The following is a 27,023-nucleotide window of genomic DNA, read 5'->3' on the forward strand; positions in this document are numbered from 1 at the left end:
ACAAATTGGGTTATTTTTAGTTTTTTACTGAGTCGACACATTTTTATCAACATTTGGTGATCAATTCTATCAAAATGGGCAATGTCAGAAATTATCCAAAATGATGAAATGATGAATTTTACCGAGATGACAAAACTTTACTGAACTGACAAAATTTTACCGAGATGATAATCTGTTAAGTAAGTGACAAAATTTACTGAAATGACAAATTTCTATATGAATGTCAAAATTTACTGAGATGACAAAATTCTACCAAGATGATAAATTTTACCGAGATGATAAAATTCTGTCAAATCTGTAAAATTTAACCGAGATTAAAAATTTAGCCCATATAAAGCATTATAACCGAGATGAAGAATTTTTAATGTAATGACAAAATTCTTCTAAATTTGAAAATTTTACCTAGATGATAAATTTTCAATTATTTGAAAAAATCTACTGAAATGAGAAAATTCTACAAAAACTACAAAATTTTACCGATATGACAAATTTTTATAACAAGAACAAATTTTACCAAGATGACAAAATTCAAGCAAAATGACAAAATTTGACCAAAATGATAAATTTTCAATCATTTGACAAAATTTACTGAGATGACAAAATTCTACTAGATTTGCAAAATTTTACCGAGATCATAAATTATTTGATAAAATTTACTGAGATGACAAAATTTTCCAAAAATGTCAAAATTTCACCTAGATGACAAAATTTCACATAAATGACAAAATTTACTGACTTGACATTATTTTACCAAGATGACAATCTTTTACCAAGATGACAAAATATTTCCGAGATGACAAAATTTTACCGAGATGGCAAATTTTTCTTTATCAAATCAGTGATTTTTGCTGAAACAACAAGCTTCACCCAATAAGTCAAACAATCAAAGATGCCAAATGTATTCCACATTTACTGCCAACATTCTGACCACCTCATGCCATTCCATTCTCCTGCCAATTTGATCCACTCCAAATATAAAAAAAAAAAATTCGACAAACTCCACAAATCTCACAGAACATAACAAACAAGAACAAGAAAATATTTTTTTAACAAGAACATAACAAACTTAGCAAGATCTATAAATTACATGAGTGTATAAAAACATCTGATATATGAATGCTATCGCATGACTTAGTTTTAGTACGTTTTTATGAGGCATGGAGAATAAATTTGATCCGTCAGTTTTATTCGAGTAACAAAACGTACAAAAAAATTTCTCAATAAACAGAATAATCATAAATTTTTTGTTCTTATTCCTAGCTGAACCTTTGGATACCAAAAAAAAAATAAGCTAAGTCGTCATAAATTGTTGTAGGGTTAAAAAAGGGATTGTTGTAGAAATTGGGCATTTATGACCTTTTTGTGTTGTTTTATTGGTATTGACGTTTCTTGTAGATTTTTGAGTTCTAGTCGAAATTCATTTCCAGGTATTTTCTATTAAGGGTGTATCCAAGGGGCGGATAGTTTGATTCAAAACATCCATATTCTGACAACGCCTCTGTTTCTTGCCATTTTTGATCCTCTCGGATCGAATTTAGTTTGATTCTCTCAGATCAAGCTGAGTATGGTTTTACAGGATCAAGTCAAAACTTTAAAATAATTGACAAAGGACAGTCAGCGATAAAGGTAGATACAGGCGCGAAATAAGATTGACCATGTATCAAAGCTGATCTATACTGTCCGTCAAACCAGACTAGATTAAGCAGCTTTAGGCAATATAAATTAGAGGTTTCTAGTCAAGCTGAATTAAATCTTCTGTAGTTCTTGGTTGGAATTCTAAAATGGAAAAATGGAAGAATTTAAGATTATTGGGTCGAAATTACTCATCATGCTGCCGTCAATTCAGTTTTGCATCATACCGTTAATTCGTCAACTTAGCTTTACACTTATGAGCACGTTGTACTGTTTGGATATGCTATGTCAAGTTATCCTTGGTTCAGTTAAATCAAAATCTTCGAGTTGAGAACCAGAATTAGACAAATTGGTTAATCAATCAAAAAATCCAGCTCTAGACTGACTTGACACTGACTTGACACTGACTTGACACTGACTTGACACTGACTTGACACTGACTTGACACTGACTTGACACAGACTTGACACTGACTTGACACTCACTTGACACTGACTAGACTCTGACTTGACGCTGACTTGACACTGACTTGACACTGACTTGACACTGACTTGACACTGACTTGACACTGACTTGACACTGACTTGACACTGACTTGACACTGACTTGACACTGACTTGACACTGACTTGGCTCTGACATGGTGTCGAATTCAGCTTAATTCCGGTACCATTCTAGAAACAAGGCTATCTACTGTCGGATGTAAGATCGATTAACCCATGAGATTTTATTAACTCGATTTAAATTAGATGCTCTTGATTCATGGCAAGTTAGACCCACTTGAGTCAAGCTATCCTAGCCTGAGTCAACTTTAATCCTCCTTAATCACAAAACCTCTAAAACTAAATTAAATCTCAATATTCAAATGACATTTTCACTTAAAATTCCCGCATCCCCATAGACATTTTCATCTATTTTATCCCAGGTACAGCAGTCCGATCCCAACCAACAAGAAATAAATTAAAAATTTGTTCTATTCCCAAAATCTCCAACTGTTCACACAATGTTGCTAAAAATCCCAAAACTTTCCCATCCCTCATGACATGTCGTGTGTCAAACACAATTTTTATTTCATTCATTTAAATACTCGCATGCATTTTTTTAAATGAAACGCTAACCGACAAAAAAAAAAGAAGTTAGACATGCTCAACTTTGAAAATTCGTAAGATGCTAATGAAACACACAGCAGGGAGTTAAATGAATTTGTACTGAAACAATTCTAACGATTTTGAAGCCGTAAAGTTTCAAGCTTTTTTTTTTATTCATCTCGAGATTTAACTTTTTTTTTATGAATCCGTATATGCTGAACACTTTTTTTTTATTATTTAAATTCCCAACTCACCTCTATCGCTGTCTCTCTTTGTGCTTCTTCTATTAGACGAGAATATGAACAAAAAGAACTAAAAAAAATTTCTCGTTTTGCTCCTCAAATGTGATTGAAATAAAATTCTTTATTCATAGTGCTGCTGTTGCTGCTGCAGCAGATATGGATATAAATAAGAAGATTTAGAACGAGTGAGAGAGTTTTTATTGGATCACATATAAGATTCATCTGTTTAAGACAAGCAGTTTGCAAGCAATCTTGGGGACGAATGAAGGTGAATTTTGGATCGAGTGAAGGGTGGATGTGATAAATAAAAATGTTAATTTGACTGCTTTTGCTCCCTTGTGGGGATTCTGGGATTGAAATTTGAATTGAAAATTGAAAATGTTGAAGGTTTTTAACAATTTTAAAATTTTTTCAATATTTTTGAAATTTGTCAATTTTTAAAAGTTTGTTTGTCATTTTTTAAAGTTTTCAATTCTTTAATTTTTAAATTTTTTTTCGATATTTGTCAATTTTTTTTAAATTTGTCAATTTGTTTTAAATTTGTCAATTTTTTGAAATTTGTGAATTTTTTAGAAATTTTGAAACTTTTTCAAATTTTAAAAAATTTTCAAAATTTCTCATTTTTTTTTGAAATTTTCTTTTTTGAAATTTGTCAAATTTTTTAAGATTTTTTGAAATTTTTAATTTTCTGAAATTTTTCAACTTTCAAAATTTTTGAAATTTGTCAATTTTTTGAAATTTGTAAATTTTTGAAATTTGTCAATATTTCGAAATTTGTAAATTTTTGAAATTTGTCAATATTTCGAAATTTGTGGAAATTTCAATATTTTTAAATGCACCATTTTTTTAAAATTTGTGTATATTTTGAAATTTTTTATTTTTTTTAAAATTTATTTTTTTAAAATTTGTAATTTTTTTAAAATTTTGTAAGGTTTTTAAGATTTCTCAATTTTTAAAGATTTTTCAAATTTTTGAACTTTTCAAATTTTTGAATTTTTCTTAAACTTTTTGAATTTTTTAAGATTTTCAATTATTTAAAAAAAATTTGAAATTTGTCAATTTTTGAAAATTTATTAATTTTGTAAAAATTTGTCAAATTTTTGAAGATTTTCAAATTTTTCAATTTTTCGAAATTTTCTCAATTAATTTTCAAATTAATTCCATCCAAAACAACCTCAAGGGACTCATTTTCCCCCCTTTCCACTCACATCATCATCATTCCTCGCTTCATTTCATTAGATTGATGAATCTAACACGGCATGGTGCTACTATGCTAGAAATAGCACTCACTCAATAGACTCTTTTCGTATGTTTGTTACTTTTTTTTTCAACTTTGTTTGTCTATTGAAATGGTCGATGCCGCTCTATTTGGCGCCTTAATAAAATGTTTTACACGTACATTCTAATCACTTTCATCTGCTTTGCCTTTCTATTTACTTAATTTACACAATATGAACTTTGGTATTGAGATTTTAGGTTTTAGATTGGATTTGATTGGATTTTTTGGAGATTTTTGATAGTTTTTGATGATTTAAGTGAGTTTCGGACCCCAACTCTTGCTTCCCTCTCTCTAAGAAACATCCAATCTAGTCACAAAGTCAACCGACTTCTCCTGTCATGCATCGTTGCAATTTACTTAACTATAATTGTATTCATACACAATAAAGCCCCGATAGCAATAAAAAAACTAATCGAAAATATATTTCATAAGAAAAAATCTTGTACAATCACAGCCAATTTTCTTCTTGCCTGCCTTCATGATGCTAATGCTAAATTGCAAAAATGTGTAGGATGTGGAATATGTGATTGCATATATTTATGTACATGCTCTTGAGAATCACAATTTAGAACCGTATATTTCAGATGCAGTTTTTGTTGTTACACCTTATGGCAATGACTATTTTTTTTTTTCACTTCTTTTTACTTCTCGCTCATCTATTCCACACATGATTATTTATCTTTTCCAATTTACGCCATGACATGTTCTACATTTGGATGCAGGAATATAGTCTAGGGATGGAATATTGTAGCTAGTAATTGAGAGATAATTTTGAAAAATGGCAACACACTTATGATTGTTATTCATTTATGCATGGATGTTTTAGAGCAATTTGGAAGGGTGTAGTTGGAAGAGGGGAGTCTGGTGTCTGGTAATGATATGGATAAGTAATGGAATAGTCAGAAAAGTGGTGTAGCAAGTGAATTTAGGTTAGAATTTGCTCCAATATAGAACAGTGACCCTATAAAGCAGATTGCACCGAGAACAAAAGGAATTTGACACAGTACCGGATAGATGAGCTGGTATACATGCATCTGGGGTATGTGTCCACTTGAAACTTAGTGTGGCTTGCTTTGTATGGAACGCCCAAATTATATGGAATGTTTTGAAATTTTTGAATAAAAAAACCACTAAAATTTGGAAACACAGGTTCGAAAGAGGGGATTGTGGGGGAAGGGAAGGACCCCAACTCACCCCTCTTCCCTCACCTTCTTGCAATAAATCCTTCTTTTAGCAAGGGTTTTTGGATAAAAAATCCAAAAATTCACCTAAATTTTTGAGATCCATACAAAAAGGTTCAAATTACAGCATCCCCATTACCTCCTTTTGTCTACGCCCCTGTGGGGTACTAAGCCCAAAACCCCATATAATTCCTCCTGCATATCATCTCCCTGCTCGTAAGATTTACCTTAGTTCAATTTGAATTACTCATTTCCTTATAAAATTCCGCATTGTACCTCATTAGTAAGATTATCGCTCCCTAATACCCCCACAAGCATACAATTCTGACATTATTCCTGTATTTTTTATTTTATTTTATTTCATTTTAAAAAGATATTTCTCATTTAAATGTCACATGACAATTTTATGCTTTATCTCTCTTTCTCTCTCACTCACAGATATAACAGATACATATATCCATAGAAATAAAAAGCAAAGTAAAGAACATTATGAGATGCATGTACAATATTTTGGCATACACGTGCGTGGGATATATATGGATTTATTTGGATTACATGAGGAGTTGATAATAATTCAATGGAAGGAAGGAACAAGACATTTCTACATCTATCTGTTGTCATCCATGTTCATGTACCCCCCAACAACAACCAAAAATAAGCATTAAGAAATGTCTAATCGTCAATAACAATTCAAAGTCACACACAAGAAAAAAAAGAACGAAAATTTTCATTTCCATTTCCAATCGTCTTTTGATTCTTGACTCTCATGTATGAGATGTAGCTGTTACGGTAATGTCGAAACATTATCATGATGTTTTTCCTTCTCTTTCTCTCTGTATTCTGACTCAAGAAATGGCAACACAGAAGAAAAAAAAACGCTCACGCGCAGCTGCAATTTGTAGTTCGGAATGGAGATTTTCATATTTTCCAAAAGTCCTCACACCATTTTCGAGTCATGATATATACATTTTTTTATGGATATATCTAACTCGATTTCTATGTGCAAAAAAAGAATTTCATATATTGTGGCTGGCACACATGTTAAGCACTTTGCTGACTACTTTTTTTTTGTGTGTGTGCTATTTGACATTTCCTTCATAACAATCAGATGGCAATTAGAAATAAATTATGCGCATTTATCTTCTCCCATTCCTTCTTATGTTTGACTGCCTATACGTACATATGTGTGCTATAAAGAAGCTAAAATATTCATGCTGATCTACATAAAATGAGCATCATTTAGGGAATAAAATGTGACTCAATGGTGATGTTTTAATTATTTTGTCGATCATCATTCGTTAGTTGGGGATTGCTCGGGGGAGGTCAGATGCATTTAATGGATCTTAATGGAATAAGTTGGATTGATGCATGCAAAAGGAGTGGACAGTTTGAAAAGATTGAGCGAAATTGCTGGAATTTTAGGAAATATTGCTAGAAAATTGAGCAAAATTGCTAGAAAATTGAGCAAAATTGCTAGAAAATTGAGCAAAGTTGCTAGAAAATTGAGCAAAATTGCTAGAAAATTGAGCTAGTTTGCTAGAAAATTGAGAAAAGTTGCAAGAAAATTGAGCAAAACTGCTGAAAAATTGAGCAAAGTTGCTAGAAAATTGAGCAAAATTTGTAAAAAATTGAGTAAAGTTGCTAGAAAATTGAGCAAAATTCGTAAAAAATTAAGCAAAGCTGCTATAAAATTGAGCAAGCTGCTAGAAAATTGAGCAAAATTGCTAGAAAATTGAGCAAAGTTGCTAGAAAATTGAGCAAAATTGTAAGAAAACTGAGCAAAGTTGCTAGAAAATTGAGCAAAATTCGTAAAAAATTGAGCAAAGTTGCTAGAAAATTGAGCAAAATTGCTAGAAAATTGAGCAAAGTTGTAAGCAAAATTCATAAAGTCGCAGTTGCTATCCCCCTTCATACTGCTTCATACCCAATCTCCCCATTAATCCATCATTGGACTTCTTTGTCGCACAGTCATTTTGCGTCGCGTTCTAAAATTCGATAACATAAAAACTGTATAAATGTCATGTAGCATGTTATAATAAAAAAAAATACTTTTAATTTATTGTCGTTCATTTATGCGTATTTGTTTGTATCTTTTCCATTTAAGAATGAATGAAACATTTTTTTCATTTTATAAAATAAACATGTGCTTAACAGCTAAGCAACTTTTATGTTATTTTTGTTGCTGTTTTGTACAAAATGAAATCAAAGAAATGAAAAAATATTTTTTAAATGGACATTGTATTGAGTCTGCAAGTTAATGGATGAGATTAAAATGAAGGTGAGGATTTATAGCGAAGTTTGTGGAAGATTTATGGAGTCAACTGGATGGAAGAATTTGAGATTTTTAATTGGCTCTTTTTAATAGTTGAGTCATTTATTTCAACAAATTTAAGTATATTGCGACTAGAGTAAGCTTGGTGGTGTCCAAATGTGGTAAATGAGCTCAGATTAGCGCTTGTCAGCAGCAATCATTAAGTGGTTAATGTTACCGACTGCAAATGAATAGAAATTAATGAAATAAGTCAAAGTTCTTAACTAGAATGGGTCATATTGATTAATTGTTCAAAAATCTGGCTTCTGTCGGCATGAATCTGACTTGGTGTCGACCATGACACAGCCAAAACGGTCTAGTGACAGTCTTTGATTGATTAATCAACTCGTGGACCTCCAAAGAACTCTTAAAGAGAAGCTGTCGATAGAAACAGTGTTGCACTTGGTATTTGTAATTTGGAGACGGAAGCCAGCGATAGAGTCAGCTTTAAGCGCCATCTGAGAGAGGACATGGATCACAATTGAGCTGTAGGGTCAGCATAGCAGCCCAATTCAAGTAAGCAATCAATTTCTGCTATTCAGCTTCGTCTGCCAGACAATCTGACCATTTCACATCAACAATTCCCCATTCAAAACTCCAACAAACAAAACCAAGAATTTAATAAAGAATTGGAATCTCGCAAATTATATATCAGCAATGACTACAAAGCACAAAATTCCACATCATTTATTAAAGGTCTCATTTAGTCTCATTCGCAGTTCTTTTTTTTCAATTTTAATTTTTGCCGTTTCTTCAATTCCTGAAATATTTTCTCCGCATTTTGCCTCACTTCTTCATTATTGCTTTGTTTGTTGTGCTGTCTCCGGTTTATTATTATGTCTTTATATGTTATGACAAAAATATTTGAGATCAGAATGGGAAAGTTGATTATTTTGAAATGTCAACTGTAGATTCAGAGGAAAAAAGTCAGCTTGATGTCTATCTCTGAATGAAAATTGGATATTTGAAGGAAATGAGAAATATATTTTTGGACATTGTGCATTGGTGGGAAAACGTGATGAGGTTGCGAGAGTTGTGGATTTCATTAATCATGGGAAAAATTAATTTAAATAATTTTAATGCAGGAAATTTGCAATAATTTAAAAGATTTCATCTAATACCTCCCAAAATTCACATAATTTTGGATATTCCCATAACTAACCACATCATGTCGCAACTAATGAATTTATCACCTCAAAAAATATTCGAAAATTTTCTACATCTTCATCTTCCAACCCAATTTTCACGTTGATTTAATGAATTTTTATCATTTTTTAGCTATTAAAAATTCCAAACAGTTATAACGACTTACAAATTGAGATTCATAATTTTAAACAAAAAATCTCTACGAATGAAAAAAAAATGTTTGTAGATCGTTTACAAATCAATAATTTTAATTTTATCGCTCAAATATACACGGCATATCATAAATAAATTCAAAAAAAAATTATTTTGAAAAATTTTCGGTTATGCTAAGGGGGTTATTCATGAATGAGGTCTACTTAGGTGGTTTTTGGGGATCTTAAGTTCTTTTAGAAGCTCTTAAGACCAACAAGGATTCTTGAAGACCTCAATGATCCTCAATATCTCCTACATATGACGCTGTATTATGTTTTACAGTCCAAAAACCATTAATAATTGCCCAAATAGCACTTAGACCCCACTCTAGATCCCTTAACTATTGAAAATCACTGTTATGACGAACCACATGGCACTAAACCACACTTAGGCCCCAATTACTCCTAAAAATCACTGCCATAACAGATCACATCGCACTTAAACCCCAATCTGGACCGTAACAGACCATAGAGCACTTAAACTCCACTCTAGACCCCTTAGCATCTAAACATCACTGCCATGACAGATCATAAGCAATTAAACCCCACAACAGACCCCCATACCTTTAAACCCAGCCCTAAATCCCACTTTAGACCCCTTAACCACTTAATATCATCGACATGACAGATGTCTATCACTTAAACTCCACCCAGAACCCCTTAACTCTTAAATTTAACTTCCACCACAGATTACATATCACTAAACCACACTCTAGACCCCCTTAATCCAAAACATCACCTCTAAATGACCCCCAAAAATCACAGAATATACTATTAAGCCACACAAAAAGCTCTTCGCATTTCATTTGAATTGGTAATTTTTTTGGTTGTTTAATGGATGTTATGTTTTGATTTTAAAATTATTTTCAAATAAATAAATACAAATTATTTTTTTTCATATTTAAATTGGTCCATAATTTATGAAATTTATTTTATGTATTCATCTCGTTCGGTTCATCTCCTGTCAATTGTATAGCATTAATCATCATCTAATTGATTGAATAGGAATAAAAAAAATTATTAATTCTGAAAATGAAATAAAAAAATCGAAGAGTAGCAGCTGCGATTGATGCAGCGATGCATAACGGCATTTAAAGAGATTTTCTCAATTAGATATCAATTGATGATGAATAAAAAATGGATATTGGAATTAATAATATTTATTTTACTTGGAAATTGTGGCTCATATGGTGTGATGGTTTATATGGAATTGAGAAATGGATTTGAGTAGACTAAACGTTCCTTAGTTTATATAGGAACACCATTAGTTGATATCAGATGGTGGATTATGGTTTGATAGGTGAAAATTGGCAATTTAGCAGATTTAGATGCCAGAATGTAGGGAGTATTTCATGAAATTGTGGATTTAACCTGCAATTTGCAGTCCTGTGCATGAATTTAACTGTGTATTTAGATAATATGCAAAGAAGCTCAGCTGATAGGATTCCAAATGGATTCAAAAATTCACAAGCTGTAGTCAGCGAAAGAGGATGCTTCAAGTGACATCTATGGGAGCTCATGAACCACAATTGATCAGTATATCAGCTACATACTCATTTTCCCAATATCTGCCTCAAAAATTGCCAAATAAACTAGAATCTAGCACTCTAGCTATCAAAATCCCCTCAAAAAAATGACAATTTAAATCTACTAACTCCAAATGTAATTCCAACAACATCTACAATCAGAAAATTTAATGTTTTACAACTTCTTTCTCTAAACACTTAAACTCAAAATTGTCATAAAAGAATGTCCAAACAAACAGAACATACATAAATTCTTAATTATTTTGTAGAACAAGCACTAAGTTCCATAAGACATCTCTATGAAGAACTCACAAAAAAAAGTGTTTTATTGTCGTTATTGTGGGGTACGTGGGTAAGTGATGTGGAGTAGAGATTTGGGCTTGTGGATCTTATACGAGTAGACATTAAACATACTCAATGATATTCCTTGTTCATGAGTGTACTCACCCAAATAGCACAAGTTGGTTTATAGATTCAAATTCTGGGACCAGGCTGGCATGACTCTGACTTCCACGTAACTCTGACTTGGATCTGAACTCGATTTTAGTCAGTCACCATGTCAGAGTAACGCCTAACATGGTGGCTGACTTAAAACAAGTCCAACACCAAATCAGAGTCACGTCTGACATGGTAGTCGGGTTAAATCATATCCACCACCAAGTCAGAGTCACCCCTGACATGATGATTGGCACAAATTGGCTATGATGTTGGTCAAAAATCCGGCTCTAGACCAGCATGACATTGAATTGGTGCTGAACTCGATAGCCAGAGTCATACGCCACCATATCAGGCTGTCAGATTTAAGTCGGCCATGGTACTCGACTCGATTTAAGTCAGCCATGGTAGCCTGAAATGGAGGTTTGACTCTTCCTATCGAGTCAAGCACCAAGTCAGAGTCACGCCGGCCTAGAGTCGGATTTTTGATAAATCAACTGATTGATGCTATTAAGAGTCAATTAATATAATTGAGCATGCTCAATTTTGAGAGCTTATTAATGACCATACTCATGAGAACTTAGGAATTAAGACCTTACTAGCTCAGTTGTAATCTATATTGATATAAATACTGATAAAAAGTCCTCAAATAATCCCAAAATAATCGACATCAAATAAGAATAAAACCCATTCCAAAACTAAATTCTTTACATGAATTTTATTTACAGAGAAGTATTATTCAGTATGATAAGCCTCACACATAAGAAGCTTTAATTACTTATCTCTCGTCTAATATTACAGGCATACACAAAAAAAAAGAATAAATCCAAAAGGCAAGTGAATGGAAGAGATGATAAACTGAATAAAAAGACGAAAGGCATGAAAGATTAATTTGAATAAAATCGAGGCAGTAAGACCCAGAGAGTAGATAGAAAAAATTTGTTTGACCGACAAAATAGAATGACATAAAATATAAAGATTACAACAACAACATCAACAGTAAAATCTTCTCATGTCCAGCATTTAATGTGAAATTTATTTCGTCATTAAATTTTTCATTCATTTCTCTTTCCATGTTCGTCCCTCTATCCATATCGACCGACCATCAATGTTCTTCTCTCTTTTTCTGTGTCTTGCTCATGTTTCTCCTTATTTCTTTTCTTTTTTTGAGTCTCATCGTTTTGCTTTTATTTACGCTCATAAAACAGCCATCAAAATAATATAAAACATCTGTTTGGTTTTGTTTTTTTTTTTTGGAAATTGTGTTAAACAATGTTAAGGAACGAACAGTGACACATAAAAAAAATTGAAAAAAAATTAGTAAATGAGTGAGAAGATGATATGCTTGATTGGGTGCTGTAAACGCATTGAATTGAATTCAGATGGACTTTTATTGATTTTTTTTTATGAATAGGGGAAGTGACATTTTCTGAGAATTTTGTGTAAGATTTTTGATAGATTGAGGTTGAATAGCTAGAAATGTTGTCTAAGAGTCTCAATCAGAGCTCAAAGTTAACTCGAATTGTGTATGGAGTCGAGTTGACTCGAGTTTACATCTTCGAGCTCTGCTTTCAATTTTGAAAATATTTTCATAAAAAATTTTCAGTTTCTTAGAATTTTGAAGCATTTTTTGACTCACACAAAGGCGTCATCGAGTCTACACTAGTCAACTGAACTGTCATTGTGTTGAATATACAGTTGACATGCATATAGGCTCTGGTTGACTTTGAAATGACCCAAGTCAACTCTAAATAGTACATCATGTTTGTTGAAGCACTGTTCGTCATAAAGAAGACGTTAAATTGCAAGGTTGTCATATAGGCGCTTGTCAACTAAACTATATTTGCGACTCCAGATTTGGCATCCAGATACAAGGTTGTCCTAGCGGCACTAGTCAACTAAACTGTATTCGTCTAGATTCCAGAGTTAGAATGCAGATAGACTCTGAAATGACCCAAGTTAACCTCGAACTGAACACATTGCATGCTAGAGCACTGCTACCACTAGCATGTAAAGAGCTAGTTCTCAAGAGCAGGATAAGGTGTAATCAATGCTCACAAGCATCCTCATTTAGTATATTGAAGGCAAACAAGCTCTCAAGAGTATACTCTTTGTCTGTCAAGTCAGAATGCATTCCCCTATAAACGACAAGACACGAGGTTACCCTGGTGGCACCTTGATGACTGGTTTTGACCAATTTTCGTAGCAAAACATGCAGTTCTCCACATTCTGCCACTCAACTAACTTGACTAAATAGACATATGATCAACAAACAGTCGACTAGTCCCACCTTCTTACACTCAAGCTCTGACCATTCCAACTATTCCAATTATAAATGCAGTCTCAAACCAACAAATGTGACAATCCAGTTTCCTAAACATTTTTATTACCATACTATATGTAAATTTCCTTTAATAAAATTACAAAAAGGAAAAGCACATAAAAATCCCAGAAATGCATTCAAAAAGAAGGTTCAATAGCTTCAACATCATACGAAATATCATTTTACAATATTATGCATGTTTGAATTATTTCAACACCGGACAATTATGTATGTTCAGTCTTGTAAACTTCATTCTTATTTTCTATCTCTTTCTAACTTTCACTCTATGCCTTCCTCTATTAATTCTATCAGCATACTAAGTACGAACAAAGTGGAGAATTTTTAAGAAGAAGAAAAGTGTTTTGTTATGGATGAAACACGAGTGGGCAATGTGTGATATTCGATATATATCCATTGGCATGTTGCTTCAAAAAATTACCGTTTTTTTCATACATTTAATATAGTATGTACATCAGTTCCACTTGATATGTGAGTGCTTTCTTGTACTTAAAATATTGTTTTTAAATAAAACAAATGATTTGACTTAAATTGGGAATTTGGATTTCTTTTATGGAGTGTATGAGAGTTCATGATGTACTGAATGAGGCAGTTGAAAGGTTTGCTTATTTAGAGATTGAGGATTTTGGAGTGAACGGCTTAAAGGGGTCAAATGTGATGTCAAAATTGAAGCTTGTGGGATTATGTTTAGCAATATGGGACTCTGTATGGAATTAAGTGGTAAAAGAGGTAATATAGGTTACCTCAATAGGATTCTGGCTTTGTAATAGACATTAAGGTGTTGTTTTGTGAATGGGGCTTGGTAGGAAATGAGCTATTTGCATGAATTAAGCTGTTCATCCTGAAATGAGCTTCATTTAAGAGTTAACCTTAATATTAAGCCAAAATAAACTGTTTGAAGACTTGACTTTGAGTGTATACAATATTATAGTGTTGTAGACTTGTTCCAGCCTTACTGGAAAGCAAGTGACAAATAAATGACATAAACTCCAATGCCAGGTAAACATAACATTGATATAGAGTCAGATTCGGTGAAATCCGACCTCAGGCTAGACTTACTCCGACCTCAATGCGACTTTTCACATTTTCTTTATTGTGTGTCTTACCATGTGCCTTGCCAGAAGCATTATCATCAAAATAGTTGATGGTTCTGATTAAACCATCACAAATTATCCATGAAACGTTCAAAACCCTTAGTACATCACTTTTGAAGGTCCTCAATCCCACCTAGACCCCAAATTAAATTAATCTAAGACATTCCAGTTGCACATCCTCAACATCAACTTCATTTCCATCATGACAATCCCAAATATAAAAATCACATCACTTCACAACTTCAAAAGAATCCATTTTCATATTTAATCCAGGTCACATAATTTAAAAGATAATGATGGATGTCACGCGAAAAACTTTTCAATTTTTGACAGAGGCAAATAACATGAATTTAAATGTTACAGATTTTTTGTTTAAGAGCTGTCGTGTGTTGTGACAATTTGACTGACTGAGAGTCAACGTCGTTGCATGTAGATTTAATTATAGACTTTTTTTCTTTAATGAAATTTTAATTTATGTACGAGGATATTTCAATTTACTATTATGGATAGTTGAATTGTTGATATAATTGTGAATTGTAAAGGCTAGAATTATTGTAATGCAATTTGTTTTTGAATTGATATGATTGAAGTTTGATGGAGATGTGGGGTGGATATGCTTGTGATTTTGAAATTAATGGGTAATATTAAGTGATGGTATAGGGAATTATTAGGAATATAAGCAAGGATGGAACGGATTTTGCAAAAATTAACTCGAATGCATAGGTTTTTGCTTGACAAGTTGTATGCTTAGCCTTAGGGACGACTAATGACGTCAAACTGCGTGTTGAGTCACACTTATGTGAACCACACGTTTTTGAGGTTACGGTCTATTGAATTCCATGTCACAAAGAAGTTTCGACCACCCTGAGTTAGACTAATAATGAAGTAGAGACATAGGTCGATTAAACCCTTGATTCAGGACCCACGGACGCCATCCTATCAATCACATGAACTTCTCAAGCCTACCCATCACATTAACCACCCACAAGGTCACATGAAACTCGATAACCCAGACAAAAATTGCAATCAAAATCTCAACTACCTCAAAATCTACACAACATCCCAATCTCACTACTCAGGTTGCATCAAACGAAGCACAAAACAAGAAGAAAGAGCAAAAAATATCCATCTACAAATTCAAGTGTGTCTGCTTCTTTTTTGTCTGCATACATATAGTTTGCTCACTCAAAAAGCAGAGTTAAAGTTGATAAGTATTATGTCACTTTTATGTCTGGCTTTTTCACAAAAAGCAGGCAATGAACATTATTTAGACTGAATGCAAAAAAAAAAGGTACAAGAATAATAATGAAAAATAATTCATGCATGTGTGAGTATTTATTGTATATGGGAATGCAGATGTCTTTGAGATATTGGAGATGATGGTGAATGGAAGTGATGGAGAGGATTTGTGGAGGGTTAAATGGATGGGGAGAGAGGGTATGTTGGGGTTATGGAAATTAAGGATGCATGGAGAAATATTTGGAAATTTTGTGATATTTTGGCATATATTCAAGAATATTGAATTAATTGAAGTATAGGCAAGTTGAGAACTGAGTTTCACGAAATAGACGTTAGTGGACAGGATTTTGTATGACTAGTCGTATGTCAACTTCTAGGGACATCTAAGAACATGATGATCCAATATGTTGTTCTTGAAAATAGTCATGCAAATAGTTCTAAAGCAATACAAACTGTATCACGACGTCATAAGTCGTCATTTGAGCTAGATATACAACTAGTCAGATAAAAACCTGACTGCTAGAGTAGGGAACGTTCAGTAATACTTAAAATAGCATTTTAGACCACTCTCCCCCACCGTGATACCCGGAACCCGTAAGATGATTGTATAGAAGCTATGAGTTATGTAACATTCAAATATTCCTGTAAAGATATTTAAAAATCATTCAAAAATTTGTCAAAAACCCAAAAACTCAGACATAACCTCCAAATTCACCCCATAATCCCCAAAAAATATCATCTCAATACACCAAAAGGATTTTATTTTATTAAAATTATGAGGGCTATCAAAAGAACATTTTAAATACATTTTCATGTACATTGGCACAGACATTTGCCATGTTTAATAATATTTTGAAGTCTGTACAGATCTCTCACAAAGAGTGCACTTTATACCAATTTAGTCATGGTTGCATAGGTTTTGAAAATGCACACAGAGTTATATGATACAAAATCACCTGTATTTGCCTTTTTCATCTTCAAAAAAAAAAATGATTTTTTTTACAGTTTACGATGACACATATTGTAGATATGAGTATTGCATTACCATTTCCCATCCATTATACTTTTGGGGATTTTTTTGTCTCTCTCACTTGAATTCAGAATCCAAAAAAGAAAATCTTATGCAATGTCGAACATGATATTATACATGTAAATTTTATAGTTATTGAAATTTACTACAAAGTCTATCTCTTATTCTCCCATGATTAGCTTTTAATTTTATTGCTTCTATGCGCCATCGTCTCGAATGTCATCATCATTCGGAAAATATGTGATTTTGCTTTCTTCTTTTATATACTGACTATATATGGATGCTTGGTAGTGCCCTATGAATATCCAAAATTGCTTCTTCTTTTATACTCATTTGTATGTTTACGATCTATAAAGAGACATAATCATAACGTGTGCTTTTTCCTATATGATTAGATGTATACTTTAGGCTGTTTTTTTGGAGGGTATTCAACTGTGTAATTGTTAATGGATTTTTGGGAATTAAGATAGAATGTAGCTGTTAATTTAGACCAGTGGTGAGTAATCTGTTTTTGGCGGTTCATAAGTGTGTCGCTAACATTTTTTGGAAATGCCATGAACTGCTCACCACTGATTTAGACAGTATTGAACTTGTCCGAATAGAACAAGTCGGTTAATTGATCAAAAATTAGGTCCCAGGACGGCGTGACTTTAAATTGGTGAAGGATCTGTTTAAACCCGGCACTATGCACAGTCATTCTGAACTAGGAGAAGTTCTCGTAGGTAAAATAGGCTTTAGACAATTCGTGGCAATGGACCCATGTGCGCTTCATCCAAGGAAAACAGTAATTATGTTACATTCATGCCACCCAGGGGCCTGGATTCGATCGAATTATCGACTTGTTCTATTTGGTTTAGAATCGAAAATCGGCAAGCGTGAGTCAGCGATAGAGTCAGCTTTAGAAAACGTCTTAGGGAGGTCATGAATTGCAACTGATCTGTAAGACCAACAAAGCTAGCTAGTAAGTAAAATAAAGTGAGGATTACTTGGAAATTGGGTGCATTTTTGATAGTTTAGCATGTCTAGTTTTAGGGACGATCTAAATCATAGTTAGAAGACGTTAATTATCGTTAGAACTAGACAAATCCCAAACCTGTTCACTCCAGAATGACTAACCTAGTCATCCTATTCAACACGACAAGAAGCTCCAACCCCCAATCTACTTAGTCCTTAATACCCCCAAAAAAAATTATCTTAACTACACATCCATAATATTCTAAACTCAAACACACACCATGTCCACATTATCATAATCATGACTTAATAAACCTCCATCCAACCCCTCATACGAACAACCAAAATTGATTCCATTTATGAGTCCATTCTCAAGCTTATGTCCCCTTATCAGTCACATATCACACTCGCACACGACAAGCGAAAAAAAAGGAAATAAAGACATGAAAAACGCGAAAAAGTTCTCGCCTTGCGGAATGCGGAACAAAAAAAAAGAAAATGTTTTTGTATCTACTTATCTATCCATCTTTACGTACGTACATATATATTTTTTGTAGTAAACTTTTTACTCAACTGATAACATCAAAAACCTCCCGAAAAAAAAAAGTTTGTTTTACACTGCTGTATGTGGCTGTATCTAAATTCAAAAATTATTCAAATTCTCTCTGTTTTTTTTTCATGTCGAAATCGTATAATTCGTAGACTTCTCATTCTGTTCTTAAATTGGTGTAGCAAATGCCTCGTACGTTTTCAAATGTCTAATGGTTCACTTGAAAGACATTTCATTCTTTATTTTGAGTATAGATATGGAAATCAGTGATACGAGCACATGAAATTTTTGTGTGTATCTATGCACAGGAAGCCGAGATAAAGAGACACGAGAAGTAATGAGGCAGTCGAAAATGAGAGGCAATATATATAGATGGAATATGAAGGAAGGAGATGATATGAAGATGAAGATGAGGTAAATTTTGATGAGGAATACAATTTTTTGTTGTTGTTTGTGTACTTTGTATATTATATATCTGTATGCTGTATGTTACGCACGAGTATTCTCTAATTTTCTTTGTCATTTTCTTCATTGAAATCTATTTGCATATACATAAGTATTAAGCTTCGTTTTCTTACTCATACTTAAATTTTGTATTGTGTTTCTCATTTGGTTTTGCTTTTTTTTGGGGGGAGTTCCTTTGTTGTGGATCTTTTTATCTCATTTTTTTGGAAATGATGCTGTGCATTTTGTTAATTAATCATGAGATTGTGGGTGATTATCATTATAAATTAGAATGATTCGGCAACAAAAGTGGTTGTGTTTCATTATTGTAAGCATACTTCCAGTATACTCATTAATATGGTCGTATTGGGACTTAATATATTAGGAATTATGGTTCAATCTATCGATTTTAGGTTCATGATTAGGACCAGTGGATACGACATGTTGTTTGGAGACCTGTGGAAGACTTCATTGAACAAGGTCTTCATGTCAAATTTTGTTCATGACAAACGAGCACGAGGAAGCGTCAAGAACTCATGTAGAGAAGCTGAATGAATGGAAGACGGAGGCCAAAAATAGAAAAAAGATGACCAGAGGATTTTCGCAAAATATCAGGACACTTTTGGCCAAAATACAACAGATGTCTAACAATACACCAGCCTTAAGTGACGTCTGTCAAAGGCTATGGATCATGCTTGATCTATACGACCAGCAAATTAAGTAAATACTAGTTCTAGGACCTTATAGGCTGCTTAAAAATGATTGGTGAACGTCATGAATTTCAAAAATAAACACGAAAGGCACAAGGCGTCCAAATGGTCGAAAATCTGACACCAGGGCAACATGACTCTGGACTTTGACCAAATTTGATGACATCCGGTTTCAGGTTCAAGTCGATCTCAAGTCGGACTTCAAGTCGGTCTCAATTCGGTCTCAAGTTGGTCTCAAGTCGGTCTCAAGTCAGCTTAGACCTGGGTCTAATGCCGCATTTCGAATAGATTAACAGACTTGTGCATCCCCAAGTGTTCTTCTTTTAGACAATCACTTACTCCATCACTGAACATACCCCCCATCATTACATCCAACTCTAATTCCTCACATAATCACATCTCAAGCAACACCATCTCATCCTCATAACAACCCAAAAAAGAAAGATACAATTTCTCGAAAAAACAGAATAAAAGAGAATGTCATAATCAAAGTTTATTGTGACTAGATGATTACATCGAGTGAATATAATGCTTAAGGCATAAATGGCATGGTTACATTCAACGTAATTCACACGTGTATTAATACGTATGGAAATTAATGGGAAGAAGCATCTCATCTCACAAAAAAATTTATTTATTCATTCTTCCTACTTACGTCGTTTCACACTTGTGTGTACTTATTCTAAATTATTTGTGTATTATTATTCCGGTAGGTTTTAAGTACGAGATGAATTTATGTATGAGGAGTGGTTCCAAAAAAAAAAGATTTAAATTTAATTGAATTATTGAAAAAATAAGACTTGAATATTTATTATAGAACTATAAATAGATAAAGACTTCAAGGCATGCACGAAAGATTATTCGACGAAAAACTTGTTTTGTGGCTCTCCTTGGAGATTTATTTATTGTCTTGATTATAATGCAGTCGGAGTGAATTAAAGTCGCAGTTTCATGTGAACGTCAAGTTGCTCAATGTTCAACGTCAAGTTAACGAATGCGCAAAGAGATAATAATTTTGAAATCTTGTAATATGACTTGTGATGGAGCTGGAGGATTCTCAGAGGAATTTTAGGATATATGAAGCATGTGGGTTGGGTTTGGTGTGAATTTGGAAATTCCTTTTAATGGATTTGATGAGCTTTATTTAGGTTTGAAGAATTCATTAGGAATTTTGATGAATTTTTTGATAAAAGATTGAGTTTTTAGTGTCAAAAGCTTCCCGAACAGCACAAATCTGGTAATTGATCAAAAATCTGATTCCGGGTTAACTAGACTCAGAAGTAGTGTCGGATTGGGTTTAAATCTAACACCATGATAGAGTGTGTCGTAAGGAATACGGCGTGAAAAAATCCTAAAACAATTTTCCCTCAGGCCGGCGTGACATTGCCTTCGATTTGGTCAAATTCGGGTCCATGCTAAGGTCATGATGGCTAAGAGACACTATTTTATGACTATTACATGACGTGTAGCTTTCAATTAGGTGTCTTGAAGTCTTAAATATATTTATTAGTCCAATAATTGACTCGGAAAGCACAAGAATAAGAAACGGTCGACACCAGACCAGCGTGATCCTGGATACATGCCAGATTCGATGAAATCTAGCTTCATGCTGAAGTCAAGTCGGACAAGAGCTGATTTTTTAATTCATTTTAATGACGTTTGCCTTTCTAATGATTATTTAAATAGCTTAAAGTCTTAAACAAAGCATAAAGCGTGTTCTATACATACTGAGCTTAGTCCTTGATGCCATTGAGGAACCTTATCAGAATACTCACTTTATGCTGGAATTCAATACTAACAAGCATCCTTCCAATTTGCATAAGCCTCCAGTAACATCAAAACAACCCCATGACCCACCCAAAATAACACAAATTGACCTAAATTTTTCAAACTAAATCAATTATTCAGCCTACACAAATTCATTTGCTACATCTGGTTCCCAACGGTCTTTACCATCAAAAATATGACAAACAAAATTTTCATCTGAATTCAATTAGCACCAGAATATTAAATTCTCATGCAAGCAAAGTTCCATTTACAAAAAAATATAAAATCCCCATCAGTGTCAGCCTTTACGTCAAACAGATGCAAATAAATTTCTGAAAAAATCCATCATTTCCGATTTTTTTCTAAGAATATAAACTATATATTCACAATATTTCGAGTGAATTTTGCTCCAATAATTTCCAACCTCACTGTGCATGTTCATTTGCACATTGTTTTAAATAGAACAAGCTGAAAAAAGCTTTATTTATTTTAAAATTCTTCTTTCTGTTCTATTTGTTATGGCAATTACGTAAGACTTGTCGATTATGTGCCTTATTTGCTATTTTAACAAAAAAAAATCCAATTCTTCACTCTCTGTTTATCTTGCATGCATTATTATTTCATGTCAAAAACAATCATGCGTCACATGGATGGAGATGTAATGCCTAAAGTATATGACTTCGAGGAATATTTTCATTTGTTTATTATTGGGTCATTTGTATCTTGCTGTTACAGATTGAGTTATTTGCTTATTCTAGGAATAAAATTTTTGTATTGAGTAGCTGTGAGTAGCTTTAATAGATGAAATGTTATTGAAATTAAAGTGATTTGTTGAGGATAAAATATTGATCATGTTTATTTAAGGCATTGCTAAGTCATACTACGGAATGGAGCAGATATACAGCCTGCAACGAGAGCAAAGCTTTAAATATTGTTCTGATCTACTTTGGAGCCACTTTCCTTGGCATAATCAACATTGAATTAGTCACTATTTAAGAAATTGTGCAGTGACAGAATCTAAATAGGCCAAGATGGCTACTCGAACCATAATATGGCGCTAGACCAGCCTGACTCTGCAATGGAGACGGATTTCAACCGAATGCGACACTAATTTACGCTCACGTCGGCCTTGGATAGGATAGTTGATCAATAAACCGATTTGTACTGTTTGTAGGATGCCCAAAGAGTATGAAACTGATCAAAATTATCAAAATAGTTGAAAATGTGAATGATTAGCTCTGCATTCATGATTATTAGTTCATATTGATTCACTATGAATTCATCTAATTGCTTCTTCTGTACTTAATTTGCTCCGAATCTCTGAACAAACTGTGACAGGATTTAAAGATATTTGCATGCATCTATACAGAGGCTTAGTCATAAATATGCTTTCTCGAAAACCCGGTCCCGATAAATTTTCGGGATCGGGATACAAACCGGGAAATCCAGAAAATTTCAATCCCGAACCCGATAGCGAAAAAGCATAGTCATAAAGCGGTTTTTATGGGTTTGGATATCGCTGTAGTACGTTTTTGACTACTCTTATAATTATAAGTACTCAGTTTATATTGTTGAATTTATCTAAGAAACCAAACATGAAATTGACTTGAATTTTGTATGGAACAGTCGGATAAAGTCAGCCCAGTCCGACTCTGGATAAAATCTGAGCCGACTTCAAGTTTTGTAAGAACTAACCTCTAATTTAATTCGCAAATTTCCCCTTAAATCCTGACAAAATCACCCTAAAGGTCACCACAATTCTCAATCCTATTTAAATTGGTATTTTAAATCCCGAACTTATTAAGCTGTTAATTTGCTCAGAAATAGAAAGAATATAAAATACCCCACAAATTTTTATTACCATATCGGAATTACTCTACATAAAAAGTACTCGTCACTGACCGTAAATCCTATTGCACGGTACCGGTAGACATAAAAAAGAGCACAAGTTCCAGTATATAAAACAAAAAAAAAAGCCATAAAGTCATAAATAAAAGCAATAAAAATTTTTTTCTCATTTTTACATACAAAAAGTACGCAATTGTAAAGTCGTGTAGACAACAACAAGCCACAATAGTTGAAGGTAAATCCTTTATTTTTTTCATTCAATTACTTCTGATTTATTTTGACGTAAATCCCAACTTCTGAGTGCATGTTGTACATCTATTCACAATCTCAATTCAAAAAGTCGACGTGCTTACTATTCCTGTATACTTTATTTATTGATTGAACGGATGAGGCACATTTCAGCTTGCCGTATGCTGATGATGAAAACGACGAGTAAATATGTACAGGCAATAAGTATGTCGTAATGATAAGAAATTTCGTATGTGCCATGCATTTCGTAAATTTCATTATTGTGTAGAATTTGAAGATTATCTTGAAGTTTTTCGATATTTTTTATTCTAAAGCCGCTTTGAACATGATTCGATCAATGAGAGAAGTAATTGGAGCTTAATGCAATTTATATATTGAAAGTCGGCAGTTTTTTTGTGGCATTTGTGTTCAAGTTTAGATGGAGGAAGTGATGGGGTTGAATTGAGATTAATGAGGTCATATCAGTTTAGAGACTAGAGTAATCTTAGAGTAATCGATTGCGATAGGGCAGAGGTTGAAGTAGACTTGGATTCTTTATGGAAAAGTCGAATTCCTGGTCAAATCAAGGCAATTTACTGATTCATATTGAAATTTGAATAGTTTTAAAATTTTAAATATTTTAAAAAAATTTGAATTATTTTTTCCATTTTTTAAGTTTTTGAATTTTTTAAATTTTCAAAAATTTTCAAAAATTTTAGAAATTTTTAAAATTTGTTTAAATTTGAAAACTTTTTAAAACTTTTTAAAGTTTTTGAAATTATTTCAAATTTTTTAAAATTGTTTAAAATTTTTTAAAACTATTTAAAAAAATTTAAAATTAATTCAAATTTATAAAACTTTTTGCAATTTTTTGAAATAATTTTTTAAAACTTTTTAAAGACTTTTTCAAACTTTCAAAAATTATTTCGAATTATTAAAAACTGTTTAAAAATTTTTAATTATTTTTAGATAATTTTTCAAATTTTCTAAAATTTTTAAAATGTTTTTTAAATTTCTAAATTTTTTTCAAATTTCTTTTTTTTTTCAAATTTCTAAATTTTTTCAAAATTTTAAATTTTCTTGCAAATTTCTAAATTTATTTCAAAATTCTAAATTTTTTCAAATTTCTATTCCAATTTTTTTACAAACTCTTAAATTATTTTGCAAATTTTTAATTTTTTTTAAATTTTAAAATTTTCAAATTGTTTAAAAATTTCAAATTTTCAAATTGTTTAAAAATTGCAAATTTTCAAAATGTTTAAAAAATCCAAATTTGTCAATTGAATTGTAATTTCTTAAATATTTACCAAGGCATTGACACACGTTTCATCCGGATGAAAGGATTCTTCATCTCCATACAAAAATTTCATCCGGATGAAAGATTATATGGGCCGGATGAAAGCGGATGAAAGATTTGTATGGGCCGGATGAAAGCGGATGAAAAATTTGTCAATTAAATTGTAATTTCTAAAATTTTACTTGAATAAATACAAAAATCACATTTTAAGTTATTTTAAAATTGATTTGAGAAAATAAGTTTAAAAAATTCTCAGTTTTTAAACTATTTTGACAATTCTATCTCAATCTTGCCCTCAATTTAAATAAATCAAACAATAATAAAGATTCCAATTCAAGTATTGTTTTTAATTTTTCCCAAATCATTTCCAAAACCCACAAAAAAAGTCATCAAACTTTTGAACAAAAAAAAAAATTAAAATAAAAAGATCTGCGCTAATTTCCAACCCATCTACCCAAATATAAAAAACTCTTTCAATATTATTTTTTTGGCATTCCACTCCCATTATTTTATTTTTTAAAAAGAGAAGATTTCTTCTTTCCATTTTTGTCGTAGTTGAGGCTGTAGACATGTCTCAGACAGTTAATTAAATTTGCTCGGATTTTTTTTTTCTTTTTTCTCTGTGCAGCAACAAAAAAATAAAGAATATAATGGAACTGAAATTTTTTTTTTATTTTGTATGGGACAAGTTTGTTCGTTCTGGTAGTTTCGTGTACTTTTTTTTGTTCCATTTCATGCAGTATGAGTCATTAAATTAAGGCTGAAAATAAAACAATACGACTGTCAAGTGCTCCGCAATTTCTTTGTACTCACATCAGATTCAAGAAATACTTTTTTCATAATCAAATCTGAATGACTGAAAAGTTGTGGAGTAATTCCTTAAATATGATAGGAACTGTAAGGGGACATGTCAGACGTAAATTACTGTAACAAAAAATAAAGAATATAATGGAACATGGGACAAGTTTGTTCGTTCTGGTAGTTTCGTGTACTTTTTTTGTTCCATTTCATGCAGTATGAGTCATTAAATTAGGCTGAAAATAAAACAATCTGTTGCTCCGCTTTGTATTTCACAAAATCAAGAAATGAATCAAATCTTTGCAAGTTTGTAACAAGGAATGAGGGAATGTTCGTAAATAGAATCTCTTCCTGTCGTTCTGCATTGTAATAGATTTTACCATGCATGAACCAAAATTAATACTTTGTAACAATAATGGACCCCCCTCAACGTGACAATGGGTCCAAGTGTGTCTCAGCCAAGGAAGTAAGTAAGTAACAAAATGTAAATCTTCCCTTTTCCTCTAAGCCAGTGGTGGGCAACATTTTATTATCCACTGCACACCTTAGTGCACGTAAGCCTCGATTCAGTCCCCACAATGCTACGAACTTCATGGAAATTCCAAAAATTGCAGAACTCACACTAATATCCTGCGGCATACAGGTTGCCTTGGAAGAAAGGTGTCGATAGAGATAGTAGTGCACTTGGTATCGGAAATTGGTAAGTGGTAGCCATCGATAGAACCAACTTCAGGTGACTCCTGTGGGAGGTCATGGATCACAACTGATCTGTACGATCAGCGAAGTAAGTAAGCATACAGGTTTTCACCACTGATGGCTGCAATGGCTAGTTTGGACATAATAAACGTAGAAATTCTGTATCTATGACTGGTCCAAGACAAGCATTTCAAGGATTTAATTCAACAGGTTCACATCTGGGGGGCTTATAGTTGGAGGAACTAATTCTTGGACAAGAATGGGATGATATGACTTGCAACCCGACTCCAAAAAAGTATGCCCCAGTGTAATTGGACACTTAGAATATGCCACAACAGATGACTTTGTCAACCACTGCCTCAAGCATCCCATAACCTCCAAACATTCCCTAACTGAACACAAACTTATCCATAAAATCCCAATGTTACCACAACGATGATGAGAATTAAATGACATAAAGATTACACACAAAAAAAAGGAAGATTGATTACTCGCAGCACTCAAAAAAAAAGTGTCAAATGATTCCTCATCGAGATCGTTCTGTTTAATTAAAAAACGATTATTATGCAATTATTAAACATATTTTTTGTCGGATCGTATTTGTGGAAGTTATAATGATTTTAATCCTGAACCCAACTGACTATCATCCTCCTGCATTATAACAGTGTGAATTTTTAATGAAGAGGAGATTGTTGTGGGGTGTTTAATATTATTTTAATTTCATTAAATGATGAGAATGAGGATTGTTATTGATGACATAAGGTGGATATTAGATGATGAATTGGTTATGAACAGAGTTTGGAACAGTGATGATGTTGGTTTGAGTATGATATTATTGTATTAATTGAAAATTTTGAAGCTTTAGTCAGGATTTTGTGTTGGAAAATTGGCAAGTGTAAACCAGTGAAGGTTTCTCCATGGAAAACAATCTCTATTAGGCAAAGAGACCGCGATTAGGTTCCGTAGTAGTATTTCTGCACGATGAAATCATAATCTT

The 27,023-nt window shown here is 32.7% G+C and overlaps 1 protein-coding gene across 1 annotated transcript in view; it reads right to left on the reverse strand.

Annotated features, from left to right (window-relative positions):
• The window catches only part of Sema1a (semaphorin 1a), a 217,783-nt gene that overhangs the window by 172,497 nt on the left and 18,263 nt on the right, over positions 1–27,023 (reverse strand). The window lies entirely within an intron of this gene.

The sequence above is a fragment of the Chironomus tepperi genome, unplaced genomic scaffold (assembly GCF_022539635.2).
Source record: "Chironomus tepperi strain 1889 unplaced genomic scaffold, CSIRO-AGI_Ctep_v1 contig_394, whole genome shotgun sequence".
Lineage (NCBI taxonomy): Eukaryota > Metazoa > Arthropoda > Insecta > Diptera > Chironomidae > Chironomus > Chironomus tepperi.